This window comes from Sinocyclocheilus rhinocerous, unplaced genomic scaffold (genome assembly GCF_001515625.1).
Source record: "Sinocyclocheilus rhinocerous isolate Xijiao unplaced genomic scaffold, SAMN03320098_v1.1 scaffold2509, whole genome shotgun sequence".
In the NCBI taxonomy this organism is placed as follows: Eukaryota; Metazoa; Chordata; class Actinopteri; order Cypriniformes; family Cyprinidae; genus Sinocyclocheilus; species Sinocyclocheilus rhinocerous.
This window is the reverse complement of record NW_015629038.1, coordinates 107,377-113,967: the sequence shown is the minus strand read 5'-3', so window position 1 is coordinate 113,967 and position 6,591 is coordinate 107,377. Positions and strand designations below refer to the sequence as shown.

The 6,591-nt window shown below is 36.9% G+C and overlaps 1 long non-coding RNA gene across 1 annotated transcript in view; it reads left to right on the top strand.

Annotated features, from left to right (window-relative positions):
* Positions 1 to 3,919: 3,919 nt before the first annotated feature.
* Positions 3,920 to 6,591, top strand: part of LOC107738606 (uncharacterized) — a 67,802-nt gene continuing 65,130 nt past the window's right edge. Inside the window, exon 1 of the long non-coding RNA XR_001639906.1 lies at positions 3,920 to 4,018. This is a non-coding gene — a long non-coding RNA (uncharacterized LOC107738606). The remainder of the gene's footprint in view (positions 4,019 to 6,591) is intronic.

Below are 6,591 nucleotides of genomic sequence, written 5' to 3'. Positions count from 1 at the left end.
ATGAAGCCAATTCAGAGGCAACCACAATCACACCATTTCTGATTTGGGCCAAGAAACCACAGGTGACTATTAGTGCAAAAGTCAGAGTACATCTCATTTTCTCTCTTTTCCTTTTAAATGAATGGTTCTGCCATCTTTATTTCATCTTAAAAGGAGTGCAATGTGACCCTGACCCATATCAAATAAAAGTGTTACCTAGGCTTATTAGCGGCACAAACCTGGGTATCTTTCTTTCTTATTCCGTTCCAACTTCCACTTTCTCTCTTTATCTGTTTTCCACCTGTGATCACATAGTCTTATCTTCAGTGATATGCTGCTTGACCTTCCATTCAGAGCCAGTTGTGAGGAGGTGCTTCGTCAGAGGAGAGGACAGTGGAATGGATATTCATTAGTTATGAGATAGTCGTCCGCATTTGCATGATGACCTCCAAGGATGTCAGATAAATGACAGCCAACAATGAGGCATGTGATTTAAAGCCTGCACTCCTCCTTTTATGGGCTGACCTTCCCCTACAACCCTGGCCTGGCTTTCATACTCATCTACCTATATTCAGACATCATCTGACATAATGGACTCGAACAAGTCCATCACCACTGTAACTAACATCCTTCGATATGTCATTGAATGACAAAAGGATTATTTTCAAACGATCTGTTTATGACATAATTTGTGATAATTAGCTACAATTCTAGCAGGCACACAGGACAAATATGAACAAAACAGAAGATGAAAACATCCAATGTCATATAATGAGAAGTTTTAAGAAAAATAGTACATTCTTGTGATGACTAGTTTTATCTACAGTGTGTTATTCACCTTATTTTGCAATATACTGTAGCTCAAACCTTCAAACCTAGAGCATGGCCCTAGCAATGCCAAGGTCATGGGCCTGATTCCCAGGGAAAGCAAGGACTGATCAAAAAGTGTACATTGAATGCAATGTAAGTTGTTTTGGATAAAAGCATCTGCCAAATGTATAAAAGTAAATGTAACATGGAAGTAAGCAATTTCCTGTGAATGAGGGTAAAAAAAATAAATAATTTGTCATATATATGTTTCCTATTTTGGTCTGATGCTTTAGTCATTCAGGAGTGCTAGGTGTTTGCTGTAAGGTTTTTGAAGGGAAATCTGCATTATGAGTGGTCAACTTTCAAATGAGTAATTAGAGTCTGTTTACATGAGGCAATTAAATGCCGTCTTTATTTCAGGTGACTATAACGCTTAATAAAGTGACTCATATGATGTATCAGCTCCTCTTCTTTCTATTTTTCTCATTGACATAAAAGTTGTCTTATATGTACCTACGATGAATTGGCTTGTGAGATGCAAGTGAGATGCAAGACTTGAGTTTGAAAGGAAAGGAAATGAAAGGAAAGGAAAGGAAAGGAAAGGAAAGGAAAGGAAAGGAAAGGAAAGGAAAGGAAAATCAATCAATCTGGCCAAAATATATTTTAAAAATAGGCTTAATATATGTTGTGAATTCTGAAGCTCAATTAAATATATTTTTGAAATAGTAAATATATTTCATTTCAACCTTCATAACTTCAAAATGTATTTCTAAATGTATTTCAAAAATGTTTTTTTTTTGGAACATTGTAAATTAAAATATGTTGCTGATTTGTATTTAAATGTGTTCACACGTGTTAATTTCTTACAATTTGACATATGTGAATGTATTTTTTCTTGAATTGAAATTATATTTTTAAAACTATTTTCTGTTCTTGTACAGCTAAAATAACTGGAAGCAGATGATGCTAGAAGCCTTGCACAAGTCAAGTTACAAATGGCTGCACACAGTCTTACATTAACAAGAAGGTGGATTAGAAGCTAGAACTGTAATGGTGACTGTACATATAGATTAAATTAGTTCACATACTGTAAGAATTCATGTTCCATTATCATGTATTATTATAATGTGTTCTCATTAGTGTTGTGAAGGCCGAGGTCAAGCCTTGCAGTGGTAAGTACACCGGCTATTCCATTTAGAAGTCAAATAATCCCCGAAGTCCACCAATTGACGGCCCATCAATCATTCCACACACACAAGCACTCAATGAAAGCTGTGGAGGTGACAACGGATTTACACGAGAGATTGGACCTGTTGTTAATTAGGTCCTATTGTACGAGCGATCTGCAAGCTCAATATCTTACGAATATTAGCTGCTGACAATTCATTCAAATGTCCGTATACCTTTGGCACTGACTGGTGGGGGGAGATTTGGCTAAGTGAAATAATGAAGCAGGGATATGGCTGTGCAGTAGTGTGACAGTAACAATATGCAGATTGCCAGGACATTTTTGGCAGCAGCTGAGATCTGGGATTTATTACAGAAATGTGAGAGGCACCCTGGGAAAATGCCTCTCATCAGGCCAGCAAAATGGGCATTGAGCAATATATATATATATATATATATATATACACATATATACATATATACATCTGTTTTCTATTTTAGTCTGATGCATTTGTCATTCAGGAGTGCTAGGTGTTTGCTGTAAGGTTTTTGAAGGGAAGTCTGCATTATGAGTGGTCACACCTTCAAATGAGTAATTCGAGTCGGTTTACATAAGCCAATTAAATGCAATTAAAAGCATCAAAATAGTAATTTTCCACCCTGTCACCAGTGTTAAAATATATGAATGGTCAAACTGCAGACTGCAGATTCACATAGGCACATTAGAAGTTTTTATTCATTGATATATATTTACCCAAAAATGATCACATCAGTGTCCATCAAACACTTTTATTGGAAGTTTGGTTGTCTCTGTGCAGTTTGATTATCGTTTCCATGATGAGGCCTGTTCCAAACCCTGCCAAACTTTAATAAAACATGACTGATTGATTGGGGTTCAGTGCAAAGCACAGCTAATTAAGGTTGGATGGAGGAGTATGTAATTCGGAGTGTAGCAGTGCATCATCCACAGTGAAGATGCGGGAAATGTATACATTCCCTTGATGTGCTTCCTGAGAAAGTTATCTCCAAGTCAGTCCGTCCTACCATCCGACTGATGTTTTTATTTATTTAGACTGCAAAAGCTTATGGCCAAGCACTGTTTGCACTCACTATCTTAATTGCTATGGAAATTAATGTAAAACGGCACTAGAGTCAATCAAGTGGACAGTTCAGTTTAAGGAAGATTGCCGAGAATGGACTGATCATTAAAAAAAAACGGTGTGGGCTATATAACTCTCATGATATGCTCCGGACCAGGACTGCTCAATCATGCTCCTGGAAATCTACCATTCTGCAGAGTTCAGTTACATCTCTGATCTGGCACACCTGCCTGTAATTTTCAAGTGAACTATAAGACCTTGATTAGTCGGTTCAGGTGTGTTTGATTAGAGTTGAAACAAAAGTCGACAGAAATTGTAGATCCTCAAAAGTAGGACTGAACGTCTTGGTGTTAGAATCTACAGAACGTGTCTAACTTTTAATCAGTGAAGTAAAATCGGATGGCAACTTTTTTTGAATTTATATAATTATGTATTTTATAAATAAATAAATAAATATAATTGTTTGCGACTTCCAAGACTTGCAAGTATGACGTCATCTAGCAACATTTCGCCAGCAGGATTTAGCTACGTTCCATTGAAATTATTTGGCAACAGTGCCTCTAATGTATGCTGTATTAATTACAGTATCAAACCTCAATACCACAATGTAAAAAAAAAAAAAAAATGCAGCAATATGTTTATAGCATCATTGATTTCATCCATTTAATTAAGTGATTTTATGAAATCCAAAAAGTAATTAAAAAGTAATTGAATTCAAAATGGTGTAGAAAGTGCAAATTGAAAACGCGATGAAGCGACAAAGGATGCTTTCTCTTTCACCTGCGGCGTTATGCCTTAGCGTAGCGTGCTTTACCAGGTGGCCCTGCCCACACCGAAAACTCATTGGACTGAAGTAACCATTCTCATGTATATTAATAATCAAATATGGACGAGCGGAGACTAATTATGTAAATTTAGAATCAGATTACAAACAAATCCCTCAAGTTAAGCGTCACGGACAGGTATGTGTTCTTACATTTACGATCTGTAGTGAATTGCGAGAATGCAAACGGAGAGAACAGCTGTTTGTGTTGTGTCATGGCATAGGCTACCCCATTTTCGATTTTTCTTTAGATTGCTTTCTTTCAAATAGTTAAGACTAGGGCAAGTTGCAGTCATTACTCAGTAACTAATACTGTTACGTTTTGACTTTTGAGGCAGGTGTCCAAATGCACGTATACCGTATTGACCCGAATATAAGACGATGTTTTTTTCTTGGAAATACATCTGAAAAAACGCGGTCGTCTTATATTCAGGGTCTAGACTTTGACATGTCAATAATACACCCACAACACTAGGTGGCGCCAAATACGCATAAAACGAGTGTGCCATGAAATACGTAATGTAATGCGTGTTGTAAAGATCTCGAGTAATAACAAAAGAAGCAGAAAACCTTACAGCTGCATGAGTCGTGCCTGTCAGGTTAGCCTGCTGGGACCAAACTCCCTTTGTGATTTTAAAACGTAAGACAGTACCAAGATTTGACGACTACAGTAAGATTTAACTTCTACTGTTAATAAGATATTGGTGGGCTACTATTAGATGGATAGCCTAAATGTCCTCATTCAGATGGGCTACCTGTTTTTTTTGTTTTTTTTATGGTATATCAAGAAGTGTATATTTTTTAAATGTGATTTGTTGGTACATTTTACCAGTTTTTATCATACTTTCAAAACAAAAATTAAAATAGGAAAAATATGCAATATGAAAATAATTGAAGACAAAATGTGTTTTACTGAGAAAAAACAAGATTTGGTTTTTAAAAAGCCTTTTTCCAAAAGGTACATCTGGAAAAAGGGGGGTCGTCTTATAATCAGGGTCGTCTTATATTCGGGCCAATACGGTACTTATCTTTGGTTTCAAACATCTGTTAATGAACTTGAGTGACTTGATCTGTTAATGAAGTTGTCAAATAACGTGTAGTGTAGCCTAATATTACAATATTTATTCGCCAAAAGCAATGGTTTTAATTTTTTTACAAAAATTTAAAGGATAAAGTTAGCTTCACATTTTGCGGTTTACATTTTATAATTATTTTAAATTTGTCTGAAAAGAAGGCTGGTTAATTGCAAGTTCCAATTCTGACAACTTACCCCATAAAGTGTGACAACCCCACTACTGGGGCAAGTTGTCACAAAAGGGCGATATTAACTTATCTATCATCTTTTTTCCCTTGCTAGTAATGGCAGAAATGTACTGTGGCTTTTTTTATATGCATAAAGTGTGTAGCAGAATATTAAATTGTTATTATTTTTATTCATTTTAAATGCGCATAGTCATAAAAACATCAAATTGTTCTGAACGTTTTCCCTCCTTGACTTCAACCAGAGAAACTTTTCTCTGTGGCATCTGCACCAACATTCGTGCAAGTGTCGACCACTTACAGACACCTGTCTGTGCCATATGGGGGACATTTTGAAACTGTGCTTTTTCCCCTCAAATGTGCAGGTGAGCAATTTGCTGTCAGCAGATTCTATTACATTGGACAGGCTGCCTGCAAAGCGAGGGAGGGGCTGTGGGTTAGGGCAGCGGAACGCGAGTCTCTCTTTCTCACATTATATTTGCCAGAGCGTGGCTGCACCTGTTCGAGGTTGGTGAATAATCATACGCAGAGGGGGATTTGACGGCCAACATGCGGCAGCATATTGCCTGGAGATCGCCACGTATATCAGTTTGCGGCTCCGCGTGGCGAGGGACAGAAAAACAGGCTGACATAATAACGCCATTTGTGATAGGGACTTGCTATTAGCTAAATGAGTGTCATATTAGCCACACTGCCAGTAACATGGACCAAATCACTTTCACTGCTGCTTTCAATCGGCACTTTTCTTGCATTTGGTCCACCCTTACAAACTGGCACAAAGATTGTCTCTTAGAGTTCCATCTCATCTCGGATGTAAGAGTATCGGGACATATGACTCTCTCTTTAATTTTGCGGTTTGACTAAAGCTGGCATGGTGACAGACTTAATGCGCTTTGCAGGGTCCAAAGCGTCTCAGGTTTGGAGCTCTGGGGGCAATGAAACCAGACTCTGTGGTTTTCATGTGTGGGCCGAAAATGACTGAGTTTCGGGTGAGAAGGAAAGAGAGGGAGAGAGACTCTTTGTGCCTCATCACTTGAAATGTGATGATTTTTTTGGGGGGGCACTTTCAGATCACCATTTTGAATGTGTGTCATGTAAATTTTGCTAAAGATGCATTTAATTGTTTCCCCTTAATGTGGTCATAGATTTAGCGTAGTCTTCAAAGTGAACTCTATTTAGAAATCTAAGATATGGATCAGAACTTTTTTTAAAATTCATATCACCTCACATATATCTTAAGTAGCATGAAGTTTCAGGATTATGAAATGAGAACAATTGTAACAGTCTTGTTATTTTCAAAATCATACATTTAAATCAAATAAACCTTGTTAATCACAGCTAGACTAAAGTTTGAATAGTCAATATTACCTGTGATCAAAGCTGACCTTTTATTTCCTGTATGATGAATTAACTGTGTATACATACATACATATATATATATATATATATATA